This window comes from Pimephales promelas, chromosome 6, assembly GCF_988280905.1.
Source record: "Pimephales promelas chromosome 6, fPimPro1.hap1.1, whole genome shotgun sequence".
NCBI lineage: Eukaryota > Metazoa > Chordata > Actinopteri > Cypriniformes > Leuciscidae > Pimephales > Pimephales promelas.
This window is the reverse complement of record NC_142774.1, coordinates 26,697,938-26,714,518: the sequence shown is the minus strand read 5'-3', so window position 1 is coordinate 26,714,518 and position 16,581 is coordinate 26,697,938. Positions and strand designations below refer to the sequence as shown.

The following is a 16,581-nucleotide window of genomic DNA, read 5'->3' as shown; positions in this document are numbered from 1 at the left end:
ACAATCACTTCAAATGACCTTTAGACAGATATGGCTAGTGTGTTGAATATGAAAGGAAAAGGTCTTTAATAAAACAGACACGCAAGGACAATTTAAGACAGACATCCCTTGATTTTCAAACAACCTCAGGGGTTTTAATAAATCCTGATTTTCGACGTGAATTGAACACAGCAGAGGAAGGCTGTACGTGGATGCATTGACATGGATTAGTACGCTGCAGGGTTAGTAGGGCCCAATAATTTCCGCGATCACGGAATTGCGGATGGAATCGTGGAATTGGCCAATTAACATGGAATCTAGTGTTAACGGGGAATTTTACATATTTGGAATAAAATTCTGTTTTTGTGTGGGAGAAGGTGTGTCTGGGGAAAATGTAGACGGGGGAAGCAATTATAAGGGGTTTATTTAAACTTATATAAACTAATATAATTAATTTACTGGACAGTTTAAAGCTCATAACCATATTTTGTTGTTACTTGAAGTACTTAGGGTGCAGTGTTACGTTGCATTATGGAGTCCTGAAAAGTAAGAGTAAATGTCTGTTAGTTCAATAAATTTAAGGTCATTCCAATTTTATTTGTGTACATTTTAATCATTAACATTAAAGGCACACTGTTTTTACAACTAAAATAACACTAAAGGGTAAAAAAAAAAAAAAGTAGTGAGGAGGACTAACGTATAAGCCTGTATGTCAACGATAAAATTCAGACACAGTATGTCTGTCACAAAAACTAAAGTTAACTGCTGTTACTGTCATTTTAAGACCATTTTGTGTGTGTAACTTATAGAATGATAATGTAACAGCATAACAATAAAAGTACATAATACAAGTACCCTGAGGGGTTTTAATATGATACTTGCATATGATATTAGGTGTGGAGTGGGATGCGTGTGTATTGTACGTTTGGGTGTGTATTGTACGTTTTCGTTTTTCCATGTTTTCACTGTTATACGGTAGAGTGTGCTGTTATGCACAGTGTTGGGGAGTAACTTAGTTAACTACAAGTAGCGACGCTACTAACTTAACTACATTTTTCAGTAGCTCAGTTGCTTTTTAAACAGTGTAGCTTTTCCAGTAGCTAACTACTCTTTGCATCAAGTAGCGGTGTAGCGCAAGCAAAAGCTACACTGCGTTTCTCGAGCCTGCGCAAATCAGTGCGATAAAAGGATATTCTTCTTCTGGTTAGATTACAAACTCATTTTTTGCCATTACCGCCACCTGTTGTTTAATCACGCGTCTTGCGGCTAACGGTTCACTGGTCAGAAGTGGGTTGTCAGTGACACACCTATATTATGATCCATGATGGAGCAAGACGTGACGGCAGATTTGGAGGGTGGAGAAACAACTAACGTTAATTACCCATGTCCAAGTTCAATCGTTTTTTTGTTTTTTTGTTTTTTGAGAAAATGTTCTACATCCAATTTACGTTGGATGTACATTTTGTTCTTGCAATGTTGTAGGCTATTTGTTGCAATTTTGCACTTTTGACAAACAGTCTGAGATATTTGAGTGTTGTGTGTAATAAAACAATAATCTTTGAAATCATAATTGTATTGCATTATTTTAAACACTAAATATTTTACTTAAAACATTCCTCAGACACTTATTCAGTTATTAACATACGTTGTTCAAAAAAGCAAAAGTAGTTTCAATGTAGCTAGCTACTTTTTGATAATAACTTGTAGTGTAGCTAACTACTTTTCCAAAAGGGTAGCTTGACTGTAATTTAACTACTTTAACTTATGAGTATCTTGTAGCATGTGAAACTACAGTTTCAGAGTAGCTTCCCCAACACTGGTTATGCATCTACTTAAAGACCATCGGATCCAAAAACAAGCTAATAAGATGATTTCAGAGGGTTTTTTTTTTCAAAGCAGGCTTACATTCATAAACAAAATAAATCACAAGTTGTAAAATTCCACAGTAACAAAACTTGCTCAATTTCAGCCGTAAAGCATCTCTACAAAAGACAAGTGACATTATCCAGCTCAATTTAGGTACAATTTTATTCTCATCCAATAGTGTCAGCTGGGGCAGTTAAATCAACATTACTGAATATTAGGGGTGTAACGGTACATGTATTCGTATTGAACCGTTTCGGTTCGAGGCTTCCGGTTCGGTACGCATACAAACCGAACGATTGCTTGGACCATTTTTCTTGCCGGCAAAATTCGTGCTGACGCGGCCAACACAACGTTGCACAACATCCAAATGGCAAGGGTAATGAAAGCAGAACGAAACTGCGCTCCTCGTTATGTGCTTCACAGATCGTTTATCAGTTCGGACCAGCAACATCTGTGCAGCGCGAGCCGATCTCGATCAAGCAACACTGTTACCACACCGCGCTAAGAGATCCGGTAAAGAAAACATTTGAATTCGCCACTAGGTAATAACATCGCTGCGAGATCTAGTGAGATGCATTCACATTTCTCCGTTATTAATCGTAGATCTCTATTAGATCAAACAGCGCCGTCATGGAAACCAGGAGAAACATTGTGCCGTGAATGAACTAGTACTTTACGTCCACAGACCAGCAATATTCACCATGGATTTAATATAGTAACACTAACTGTAACCAGTTTGGCTGGAATGGTGAAATGCTTTCAAGTACTTCACACATCTTTTTCCAGCACTTCAAAATTCAAATATTATATAAATAAATATATATTTAAATGCTATTTTTAATGTGATGACCAAAACATTATTTGTTCATCCTCCAAAGATGACCCCTATTTATAAACCTGAAAGTTTCAAGATCTAGGAAAACTCACACTTACTTAAAAATATTTTTTCTTTAAACAAATAGGAAATTTCTCTGGAATTTCTTTCTCTTTGCTGCATCGAAAACGTACCGATCCGTGACTTTAAAACCGAGGTACGTACCGAACCGTGATTTTTGTGTACCGTTACACCCCTACTGAATATCAATCATTTCTCTCATCCATCTGTTTTTTACCAAGAGTGATCTATTTGTGAATTTTCCCTGTGAAGTCAGTCTGATCGGGGTCAGGTTACCCCAAAAGCAGTCTAATTATTACTTGTTTAAAGAGATCGGTCCACCATGTGAAAATTCTGTTTATCAATTACTCACCCTAATGTTGTCCCAAACCCATAGACTTTCCAATGAGGTTTGTTCTTGTAGGGTTGATATTTTGTTTTCCATATTTGAGTGATCCATGCATGTTCGCTGATCAATGTTAATTCATGTAAATTAAAGCCTGCATTAAATCTTTTCATCATAAGCGATTGTCTCTCTTCAGAAGACTTGGATAAAACGGCTCTATTCATACATTTCTTTTACAACCTTCTTATGAACGCTTTGGGTGAAAAGACTTTCAATGGAGGAAAAGAAATCTATAATATTCCATTAAAAAATTCTTCATTTGTGTTCCAAACTTTTGCCAATTCCTAGTTTAAGGATTGCTCTGCAAAAAAAAAAACATCATAGCTGCTAAGAAAGCCACAGACAAATTCCTTTAACAAGATGAGCTTTTAAGCTTCCGTGATATGATTTCCCTTGATTAATTGCCTGTGCCAAATTGCATGAATGGGTGGCTTCAGTCTAACAGTCAGCTGGTATTCTGGCTGGCATGAAAGCACACCTGCCAGTGCCAACATCAAAACGCGTGGTTTGTGGCGGCTCAACAGCAAGAGAGCGCCAAGAGCAGAGGGGGATCATTACCTGCCATTTATTAGACTGACCGTGCCAATATGTTGCAGCCAAAGTGAGTCATCCGAACACCTGCACGAACACAGAGACAATCACACGCCTATATGAAGATTCATGACCTCACGCTCCTGCTAACAACAGCAAAATCATGTGTAATTTCAGAAGTGACGATCATTGATACAAACTAATTTATATGCAAAACACAACAACATATCAGCCTCTCGCAATTGTTAAAATTATTCAGTGCTATAAGTTTCAGTTACGTTTAAAAGGTTCTCTCAATGTTGAGACAGCTTTTCCAATTCATGTTCAGGCCTGGGGAAAAATACCAATTGCGATACTAATTGCATCCCTTCCATTTAAAAATTAGTGATACCCAAGAACACAACATTCAATATCCTCCTCTCCTTAAGTTTGTTACAGATAGGCATTTCATTAACGTCTCCGCTGCTCTCTCATGTACGACTGCATGCTGCCAGTTAATGAGGATTAATCTTAAATGGGTTTACGGTCATTAGAAGCTTGATCGATTTCACAGCATCACAGACAGGTTATGGGATTCAGGATATTAGGTGGCAAGTAAATAAGTTATGGCTAAAACAATGAGAAAGCAAAAAAGGTTTAAAGAGCCTCCATCATAGCATTTGAAATGTTCCTATTTTTGTTTTAGGAGTTCCCAAAAACAGTTTAACGTGCATGCAAGGATAAAAAACACTTTATTTGTCTTATAATATGGATTTATTTTTAACTGATTTGCTCAACGACTCCCAAATGATTCGTTCGACGATTCATTTTCCCAAACACCTCCTTTGAGTGACGCGAATCTGCGGCGATTGGTCAAATGACCCAGTCTGTTGTTATTGGTTATTGGTAAACCGTAGGCAGAGACTGTCGGCAACGGAACGCCCATAACCAGGATTATAGCTTGTCAAGTGTTGAAAATTGTATATAGTGTTTGAACAAACGTGTCAGAAAAAGTGCACTTTCCACACGGTCCCTTACTCGCGTCTCCGTCAAGAGCAAGCTTGCCCGGCGAAACTCACATTGTGGCGGCTTTTGAGGGGCAGTGCTTATTATATAGAGCGAAGTCATATTTGGCTAAGTCGTTTAGGAGGTAATTGCCATTTTTGCCAAAAACAAAACTACTCTGTCTTTGCAATGTAGAACACAGCGTCTTCTCGACATGATGCGATTTAGCTGAAGTATTTGAATGTGTTATAGACTTCAAGTTTACACTTGTCTGCGCGCGCAGTTGTTGGGAGCGGCCAATGAGCTAATTTTTGTATCTATGTCACGACGTAACAGCTAATGACTCATTTCAAAAACAATTCATTTCATAGACTCAGAGTTGACTCTTACTTTTGAAAGACAATAACTTTATATACGGTGCACTTTCAGATATAAATCTATGCAGGATGTTTTCATTACCCTAGAGCTATATTCCACACTACATGAACAGTCATTTTCAAAAATCCATGAAAGGTCCTCTTTAAGATAAAACAAATATACCGCCTCACTATAATAAAAGTAACTGTGAATATAACTGAATGTAAAGATGGAGTTTCAGGGACTTTCTGCAGTACATAGTTATGCCTGTGACAAGTGACAGAGTCATTGAATCATTTATTCAATAAATTTGTTCAAAAACATTGATTCATCCACTACTGCATGTGACTTAGACATGCAACGGTTGACCCTGCTTGGAAATATTTTGGTATATGCTAAATATCAACACAGTTTCTTGTTTTGTACGGTTTCATTTTAAAAGTTCAATAATTCACACTTACTGTATAACATCTGTCATAGTATAGAAAGAATGTGAGTTAAACGAGACATGGTGAGAGCATTATGAGTAAAAGTGCTTGAAACACAACCTAATGCAATTACAAAGAAAAAAAAGACTGATTAGAGGGCAGTCATTTTTGAAAGAAATTAAAACATATATTTAGCAAATTACTGAACATAAAGACATGTATACAAACGATTTTAATGTGACTGCATAGGCTAAATATATTAAGATATTATACACATTAACTTCATTATGTTCTATAAAGCTGCATGTGTAATTCGAAAAGTGCTATACAAATCAAATTTAAATGAACCAAATTCTTTTGAAAAATCTATTTAGTTTCCAAAAAAACAACAATTGTTTTCAATATTGATGATGATAATATTAATGATATTGCAGTTTAATGAACAAATATAATATACACTAAATATGTATATATAAATAAATAAAAATTGTTAATACTTAGACTTAGACTAAATGTGTATACAATAGTGGCCAGACTAGGAAAATTGACATCTTCACCCTTCATATAATCTTCTTTTTTTAAGATTTTGTAAGCAATTTGCATACATCACATATTGTTTGGAGTGAATTGTTTATTGTTGATAACAATAAATCGTGCCAAATTTTGTCATTCCTAACTTTTGACCAAGCTGTCATACAAAGAAAGTATGACATGAATGCATACAAAACCAAAATATCAACAATTGATTATTGAAGTCAAAGTTTGCTTTTTCCTCTGAGCTTTTTGTTTTTCTATGCATTTGTGTTTTTACATAGTAAAATAAAACTTCTTTACACAAACTATCTTTTTTTGTTAGATAAATCCTTAAAGTTTAGTATTTTGTTCTTTCCTAATTTAAAATATTTATAAAATGTTTCTTAAATTTTGATGGTTTAATTGAACAAATATCCCCTCTGATCAACACTTTTGGCCACTACTGTACACTACCAGCAACTTCAACTATAGAAAGATTACATAGAAAATATTTACGAAAGTAGAAAGCTTATAAAAACACAACAATAAGAGTAGAAATGATCAGTCCAGTTTTAATGGAATCTGTATGTTATGCAATGGGAGATTTATATGTATAAGAGTGGTGACAGGAATAATAATGTATGTGAGGGATTTGAATACAGTCCTGCCTGCCCTACACGGGCGCACTGTCCATGCACCTGTATGTATCTGTATATACTGCCCTCTAGTGGGGCTCTGAACCGAGCACGCTGTAACCACGGTAACAATGCCCTGCACAGGCTCTCCAGTTTGAAATCCAAGCTTCCTGTCCCCACAACAACCAGGCAGGGTGGGCTAACTGCTGTTCACTGAATGTATTTCCTGTTTTCAAGCAGCGCTTCCGAAACGTGAATGAGAATACTGACCGGAGTAAAACTGGGCATTTTTCAATGGACTGGGAGGGAGGTCTAATGAGCTAGAATGCATTGTTGGATATTTTTAGATCTAAAAATAGCTGCTGTGTGAGAAAATTCCAATAGTACCTTAAAATAATATTCCAGGTTCGGGAAAAAGTTTTGCTTAATTGACTTTATTTGTGGAATAAAGATGAGTACCACAAACAAATATATTTGTATATAGCCGAATTGTCTGCATCATTGTAATAAGCTGATTTGGTGCTCAATATTATTATTCAATCACCCATGTTTTATGGACATCCTTTTTTTTACAGGATTCTTTGATGAACAAAGTTTAAAACATTTTACAAGAAAATCACATTTTGAAATCCTTCTAATATGCCGATGAAACATTTCTTATTATCGTTTAAGAGTTCTGAGAAAAATTGAGAAACGAGTGTATCTGAGAATTTCACCCTAGAGTCTTCACTGCTCTCTCTACCAGATAAAAATCATTATCATTTTGTTTTTACACCATAAAGTCTTAAATCTTACATCACATTTACTGTAAAGACCCTGAGAAGTGAACTCTTTTGAAAAAACCCAGAAGACTTGTCTTCTGTAAGCCAAGTTGAGAACAATGGATGTGGACAAGCTGATGTCAGAACAACTGGGACAACAGACAGAACAGAAACCGCTCATCCATGACAGGCTCATGATGCCACTGACACACAGACGGGTCAAAGCTGGACTGACAAGTGTAGGGGTTAAAGAGGACTAAAAATGGACAGTTGGACTGAAGCACGATGGAGTCGTGCAGACTAAATGCCTGCCTTCAGTGGCCTCTCCTGTGAACCACATAGAGAAAGCTTGAATTATTAAAGAGGAATGAATAGAAGAACAGACTAAATGAAAGGGAAACACTGCAGAGGTTTAGAGTTTGAAAGTCAGATTTGCGCGATGGAGACTAGGTCCGTGTAAAGGGTTGTGTAACCGGTTTTGATAGCTAAACATCATCTTTTCACAAAAATTAGAAGATTTATGTAAAAGCATAACTGATAAAGAGAGACCATAATGGAACCTGAATAAACCTATTTTAAAATGTAAATTGAGCAAGACACTTTGCTTGAAAGTGACATGCTTTCTATAGAAGATGATAATCTCTATTTTTTGTAACAAAAATTATTGCAATTGGTGCTTGATCAATCAGGAACTAAATTATTATACACATTCTACCTGAAGAACAGTTTTTCATTCAAGCAGAGTTTGAGAATCTGTACTATAGTTTATTATAGTTGTCAGAGAACTTAGATTATTTTCCATACAAGATACATTTGTCGTCAACATGCCAGGAATGTAATGATTTCCAAAAAGATTTATGGTCCCTTTATCAATATATATATATATATATATATATATATATATGTATCAGCAAATTTATGCACACATATCTAAATGTATAACAATTATAGCTATGATATACATAAATAGAATAAAAGACACATATTAAATATAGCACAATTAGTTTTTGGTATATGCGGTGTAAGACGACATGAAACAGTATTCAGTATTTCCTAGTAAAAAAATATTTAGATTGAAATAATGTATAGGGGGATTCATATGTGGATTTGATTTGTTATGGAAATGTTTGTTTATGATGTTTACTGGAAGACTGGTACTTTGTATTTCCCACCCATCTGGTCATAGTTATACTTTCAGCAGGAAAGTAGTTGGAAAATGTTACACTGATGACAATTTAGGAACTTGTTTTTTTTTTTTTAAGGATATTTCACCTAAAAATGAAAATTGTCTTTACCTCACCCTCAAGTTGTTCAAAACCTGTATGCATTTCTTTCCTCAGCTGAACACAAAATAAGATATTTTAAAGAATATGGGTAACCGACGAGTTTATGGACCCCACTGAGTATGGAAAAAAGAAAATACTATGAAAGTTAATGGGTCCGTCAACTGTTTGGTTAGAGACATTCTTCAGCAAATTCAGCAAAAGCAGAGAGTATGATGACAATTTTAATATTTGGGTAAACGATCCCTTTCATTTTAATGTTTGGGTGAACCATCCCTTTATATTTAAAATAATGGGCGCAGATAAACCATAAACAGTAAGACCAGCAGCATTTATTTAGGAAGCACAAGGTCATTTTGGATTTCATGCTGCCTTTTCTCATTGGATCGGTCCATACTATGTGCTGAAATCCCTCTGAGACTCACACTCTTTGAGTCCATTTGTCCTGCCTGCAGATTAACAAAGATAACTTATCAAATATTGTGCCGCTCACACAGCGTTCAGAGCTTATGTATAATTCATCGCTGATATATAACATTTCATATTAGGTGGGCCGTCAGCCTCTTTCTACTCATGGTGTTTCTCTTACAATTTATCTCAGACTCCGTTAGCTCAACACATCTTTTTAAAGCAAGGTATTATAAACAAGCCCAGTGGCCTCTAGCAGTGCAGCTCTTTAAAAATTCATCAATGAAAGAACTGCCCCCTCTGCACCATATCAGTTTACCTTTAATTCACAAAAGCGTGACAAGACATACATTATTAACCAGCTGCAAGACCAGCCAAGCACACAACACCCCCCAAGCGAATCCAGACACACAAAAACAAACATGGACCCCAGAACATGAAGCTGCCCATCTCACAAAAAAAGAAACCTTTTTAGTGTGTCAGGGCTGCACAAAGTGAGTCTTAACCGACATAAGAGGGGAAGTGTGAAAGTTCACTTCCTTGCTTCAACACCAAGGACAATGGGTGGCTGGGTGGGTCTCCACCTTTATGTTCTTTCTCCCGTCTTTCATCCTGTCAACGGTATGAACATCACATCCGGGTGAAGACAACAAATGGTGGCAAGAGCTCTGAATGGACTGCTCGTCTCAAAAGAATTTGTAGAAACCGTTATGGAGCTGTATGTAAAGGCTTGAAATTGCACAGGTTTCTGGTAATGATTTAGAACCAACAATGAAGACAAATATAAAAATAAAACAACTCGGCTGATTAAAATCACATGCTAAACTCTGATGCATCAATCACAGAAGTAATCAGTGAATGAATCTGAACAAATTAAGATTCGAGTCACCGGGATGGATTGAAATCTCCACGACTACTTGCTGATCGAGTCCTAATTCCACAACCTCAAAACCAAAGCAGAACGGTTGCACGTTACGGACCGAATTTATCTCTGCCACACAAGACACAATAAACACACACATACAAATAATAGTAGTAATAATAATAAGATGATAATTCACTATTTAAATAATTACTCAAAATATTAATACACACTACAGTACCTTTAAAACATTTGTATAAAATTATATTTTATATAAAGAAATAAACTTTTATTCAGCAAGGAATGAGGAATAAAGGAATAAATAAATATTGTTCTTTTTAACTTTCTATTCATTGAAACAATAGTGTAAAAATATGCATCATGGTTTCTGCAAAAACATTAATTAGCACAACAGTTTCATCGTTGATAAGTAATGTTTCTGGAGCGGCAAACCAGCAAATTTGAATTTCTGAAGGATCTCAGGGCATTGAAGACTGGAGTAAATGCTAATGAATTAAATCCATCTTAAAATACATACAAATTTAAAACATTTGTTTGAAATTTTAATATTTCACAATATACAATTATACTGTATTTTTGACCAAATAAATTCAGCCTTGGTGAGCAGAAGACCTTTTCAAAAGCAGAAACTCTTCCCAACCCCAAACTTTTGAACGATAGTGAAGTTCTGAATCCAGGTGGTTCTTCAGTAAAATAAAATTTGTACATCAGAAAGCTACTTACGATTCACACGTCTGGCAGCTTTTAGTCCTTAAAGAGTGGTTCTCCACCTCTGACCTCTGTGAATAAGAGAAAGTGGGTGTTAAAGACCATCTCATTTCCTCTTGTTCTTATAAAGGAAAGACAAAAACTACTTAAATCTGCTTCAATTTTATCCAGGTGTATAAGTAAAAACATGATGCTACTCATTACTAGTACACAATCTCTAACAAAGTCTAGCAAGGGACAGAGATTTCAGAAGTTTTACCTTCCACTAAACATATTTAGATGTATCGAAATCGTCTTCCATTGCGATTTCCTGTATATCTAAATATGTTTAGATCTTCACAGTGAAAGGTAAAACTTCAGAAATCTCTGTGTAAACAACAGAGGTGGGGGACTCGAGTCACATGACTTGACTCGAGTCTGACTCGAGTCACAATTTTCAGGACTTGTGACTTGCTTGATTAAAGTACAAAAATGACTTGACTTGACTTTGACTTGAGAACAAGTTACTTGAGACTTGACTTGACTTGAAGTGGAAGACTCGACAATGACTTGAACATATAATAAACAAACAGCAATACAGTTAATTAAAATATATATTGTGACGTCAGCATCAATATATCGGCATCTGTGCCTTTACGCTGCTCAATTCAAACCGCGCCAAACGGAAGTTCCGGGAGTCACACGCATATTGATAGCGTCTCCCTGATGCCCGCAAATGAGTTAAAATCTCCCGGAATCTAGAGCGAGATACTGCGCGTATAACATACATAGCGTGCGGCGCCAAGCCAAACAAACCAAAAGTGGGACGAGACAGCGGGGCTTTACAGAGCTCGTGCCGCGCAGACATGTCATATGCACGGTTCAATGATCCGAGCCGCGCAGCCGATTCGTCAGCGCAGCGCGGACGTGTTTCCTAGCGACACTCAATAGTCAGCGCTGTACTGACCAATTTAAAGCAACGCAAACCATATGCTATACTACATGCAAATAAATGTACAATAAAGAAACCCCTCCTTCCTTACAAAGAATTGTTCTCTACTGAAGTTTAGGAGTTAATTATGGAGAATTCCATAATTAAAACAATCATTTGTTAATATTTATGTAAATGTAATATATAATATACATAATATTATTTAATAATATTTATTAAATATAAAATATGTTAATATAACATATTACCATTTTTATTTTATATTTATTTTAAACATATTTTAAATATGTTAATAGGCTATAACATATATTAACCCCCCCCCCCCCCCCCCAACATTAAATTCATTGAGATATACCTCCCTGAAATGAATTCTTGTAGGTTGGGATGTCTGTATATGCAGCATAGATATATACACGGCTGTGCAGCTGCAAATGCGTTTTACAGGTTTCAGTAAATCGAGGAAAAGGAGATTCCGAAGACATTTGTTGGCTATGATAAGAAAAACTACTGAATTAAAAAAAAAATGCATTTTATATTCTCATACATTTCATACATTTTATATTTTACATTTATATAAGATATAAGATATTACATTTCAGATTTCATAAATTTTAGACCGTTTCAATTAAATTGAATTAGACAGATTGGATTATACATCTTAAAATCGATACAACATCTTAGACTCTGAACGTTTTGTGTAAACAACACAATTTTATTTTATTTTCAGATTTTAATGTAGCACAGATATGCATATGATTAATATAGCAAATGTAAGATACATAATATATGTATAAAAGTTCATCTTTTCTGTGCAAAAATAAATATGTATCGAAAAAATTTACCTCTATTTATTTTAGTAGTGTGACTTGACTTTACTTGAAACTTATCAGGACTTGACTTGACTTGCTTAGGGTGAACCCTTGACTTGACTTGACTTGCTTGATTTATCTGAACTGCGACTTGAGACTTGACTCGAGACTTGATGGTTAAGACTTGAGACTTGCTTGGACTTGACCATGTGTGACTTGTCCCCACCTCTGGTAAACAATGAGTGACGTACACACACAAGCGATCACTTCCGACGCATGCACAGACCGAAGCGTCGTGCCTTCAGTCACTTGGACGTGGCTGTGGTTACAAGAGGTAAAAACAATATAAATACTGTTTTTATTCTAACACACACCGCTCGTTTTGTGTTTTAGGCCATCAATGTGTACTTTTACGAGTCATTAAATCATGTTTAATTTTGACTTCTCTGTGAATGCTCTTTAAGGTGGACCCCCTAAACCTGCATTATATGAATGACAGACAAGAACGGTTTGACCGAAAAATATCAAAATTGAAAATACTGTACAAACAAAGACACCTACATCTTGGATGCCCTTGAGGTAAGCTAAAACATATCAAAAATTATTTTCAAAGTGAGCTATCCCTTTAATAGTCATTCTCAAATAAAATCTTTAGGTCCTAGGTATAAGCTTGGATTGGATACGAACATTATTGATGGGCTGCTCAATTTGACAGCTTATTAGTCAATGTTGGTAAATAAATAAACGCAGACATAAAATAATGCATTTTTTAAATTGCTACTATTTAAAAACATTAAATAAAAAATGTTAACATGCATGATATTGAACATATTGTGAAGGATTAATCCATGCATTTATATATTTTTTTTACTTTGTAAATTGGTGATGTGCTGAATTTCTCCAATCATTTAACCCAACCTCTTACAATCAACTGCAAGCTCGCATTTTATTTTTTGATAGGTACATCACAATAGATAGAAAAGATCTGTTGCTACTTCCAGTACACTGCGACGTTAACATTCCGCAGGGAAGGTTTATATAAAAATAATATATAAACCAGGCCTAATACATATGGAAGAGTTGAATAATCAACACATTGAAGAAACACACTAGGGATGGGACGGTATGAAAATTTCATATCACGATTATAGTGTCTAAAATAATCGTGATTATCAATATTATCACGGTTTTGTTAAAAATTTATGAAAGTGCTCAAAAAGAACTGATGCTCACTGAAAACATTTCAACAAGTTTTTATAATTGAAAATCAACAAACAACAAATAAAACAAGTCTCTCTATGCAGTTTTTTAAGCAATATTCTATTCTATGGCATTTGCTTCTTTATAATGCCCGTCGTCAATAGCAACGCATTATTACACAGCGCACATCCATATCACAACGGACACGCGCTCTTGTTTTATTCAAATACAACTTGCCGTCTTGCGTCTCCGGTTTTTGATTGTATTGCAAAAATGAAATCAGAGGTGATTTATTGTTTACAGAGTTTGATAATATTGGTGTGATATATCTTGTCTGGACGATTGTTTTACAAAATGAATTCATAAACAGGTAAGATTTAAAACATTAGCTAATCTCATTATCAATTCAAAATGTCTACGTAATTATGTGGTAAAAATAAAATCGGTTTAATACGTGATGCATCTATACTTTACTATCCCTTAAAATATCACTCTTAGTCTTGTTTGAAGTTGTTCGTTCGTCTTTGGCTCAAATCCACTTGCTACGAACTTTTCTTCGCGGAAGCTTGACGTCTATTTCAAGTGAGTGACATGAAATGTTTCAACTCAAAACAACATTTCGTGCCCAATTGTTTCCCAGACGTAGTTTTGGTATTGATGTCAAAGTTAACTTGCCTTGCGTTCGGGTGATGATCACACAAGACGACTCGGCAGATTTGAAGTGTTTCTATTGCAGTGACTTTTTGTTCGGCAGACAAGGTGACCATCCTCGATTAAGTTTCCCTCAGGACTTTTGTAAAACCCAAAATATGACCACACCTCAGATTTGGTCCTCTTAAAAGGCTGAAAAATCTCCTGAGCACGGCCACTGCCTTCCGCCATTCCTTCTCGAATAGTAATTTAAAAAAATATTGCGTGCTGCGCGCCTGCGTCAGACTGGCCGACAGGATTCAGTGAGTTATTAAAATCGCGATAATCAAACACGGTTTTAATGATAATTACATTTTAAACGATAATACTAACCGTCAGTACATTTTATCACGGTTTATAGTGAAACCGGTTATCGTCCCATCCCTAAAACACACTCAGAATAGTGACCATTTCTGATAGCGTTTTCCATGAATCGCAAGAGAATAATGATAGAGAAATCAGTAGAAGTAGCCCTGTGGTTGTCACCTTAAGTAGCTGCTCATTTAAATAACATTAAAAACAGTCACTGAACACTACCACATCACACTGCCCATCAGTCACCAAATATCCACCAATATGCCACTCATATTGGTGGAAATTACATTTTCGGTGAAGGAATCGTGGTCATTTCGTCACTACAAAATATAACAGTTTAGATCTAGACAAAGACCTCTACAATGAAGACAACCAAAAAAAAAAAAAAAAGATTAGTATGACATGCTGCAAACATGAGGATTTTTCAGCTGACTCCACGGAGAAGATAAACAATTAAAGGGATAGTTTACACAAAACTGAAAATTGTCATCATTTACTCACCCTCAAGTAATTTCAAACCAGTATGAATTGATTTCATCTGCTGAACATGGAAGATATTTAAAAGAAAGTTTGTATCCAAAAAGTTGTTGGTAGCCATTGACTTCCATAGTATGGAAACAAAATACAATGGCAGTCAATGGCTACCGTTCAGCTGTTTGGTTACTCACGTCATTTACGAGTAACACAACAAAGAAACTCATACTACTTGAGAGAGTATTTCTTGATGACTTCACGTATTACTGTAGTTCAACCCAGAAGCAAGCAGCACCCTGGTTGCCTCAACAACCCAAAATGATTTTTCTATTGGCTTCTGGATTATTGCAGAAAAGTTTTGCAGTACACTTTGTACAAGGGGGTATTAGAGATTTATTTTATGTCGTAGAGTAAAACGTGAAAATATCTTGTTTTTGATATTGAAAACCATTGAAAAAAACACTGGTTTTGGGACGATGGAACCGAAAGTGCTAAAATGTTTGTTTTCATGTTTTGGCCTACAAAAATATTCAGCACTCTGCATACATCCTCCAGACTACACAGAAAATAAGAATGACCTGAAATGCACTCTATGATGCTGTTCAATAACACACAGAGGCCACCGAGAGGAAACCAGCTCATACACACCATTCATTGTAACTTACACCAAAAAGAACTGTTTTCATACCAGAACTTCTTTTACTCTGATCCCAGAGGTAACATGAGGACAGGCAAATTCCTTTAGGCTTAATACATGAGAAACACACTATAGAGGGGTTGGGGGTCTAGTACTGCAAAATTGGATGACATGTGACCATCAACAGTCACCTAGAAGAGGTGTCTCATATTGAAACTAGAGCAATTTCCCAGGATTTTTCTCAAGAACCTTTTACAAAATCGACAACAGGGGCGTTGAGACCAAATTGGGATGAGTGATGAATATTAGATGAGACAAACAAAAGAACAGTCTTTGGATAACAGCCTGCTTTTAGAATGAGTTCAGTACAGCTGCCATCTCAGTATGCACCACATGAGTTCTCCAACTGGACAAATTAGAAATTTTCTTTAGTGAAATGAAATATTCACTATATATATATAGTGAATATGCACTATATATATATATATATATATATATATATATATATATATATATATATATATATATGGTTCTTTTTAATTCAGTCAAACTGACAGTGTTCGTACAAAAAAAAAAAAAAAAAAAAAACTGTAGGTGACAAACTACGATGGGTGAAAAAAATTGAGCCATAAAGTGCTTTATTTAAAGCTCCAGTCCATAACTTTTTTGGGGATAAAAATTATCCAAAGTAAATTTGAGAAAGTACACAACCAGCCAGTGTTCAAAACTATCATTTTGCCTCGATTGAAAACGGTAAGCTTGTAATAATGTTTTTAATCCCAGTGGTACTGGTGGATTTCCGTGGAAGGTTCAAGCATGTCTTTGCGCTCTCGCTCTGTATAATGCCAGAAGTCTCAGTATAATGATTGTGCACTCTTCTCAGCTGTCCAAGCAACGGACGCCGGTCGG

The 16,581-nt window shown here is 35.7% G+C and overlaps 1 protein-coding gene across 1 annotated transcript in view; it reads right to left on the bottom strand.

The window, feature by feature from the left end:
• Positions 1-16,581, bottom strand: part of fbxw7 (F-box and WD repeat domain containing 7) — a 189,240-nt gene that overhangs the window by 131,172 nt on the left and 41,487 nt on the right. The window contains exon 2 of the mRNA XM_039693851.2: positions 10,632-10,687. The gene's annotated coding sequence lies outside the window, so the exon portion shown is untranslated. The remainder of the gene's footprint in view (positions 1-10,631; positions 10,688-16,581) is intronic.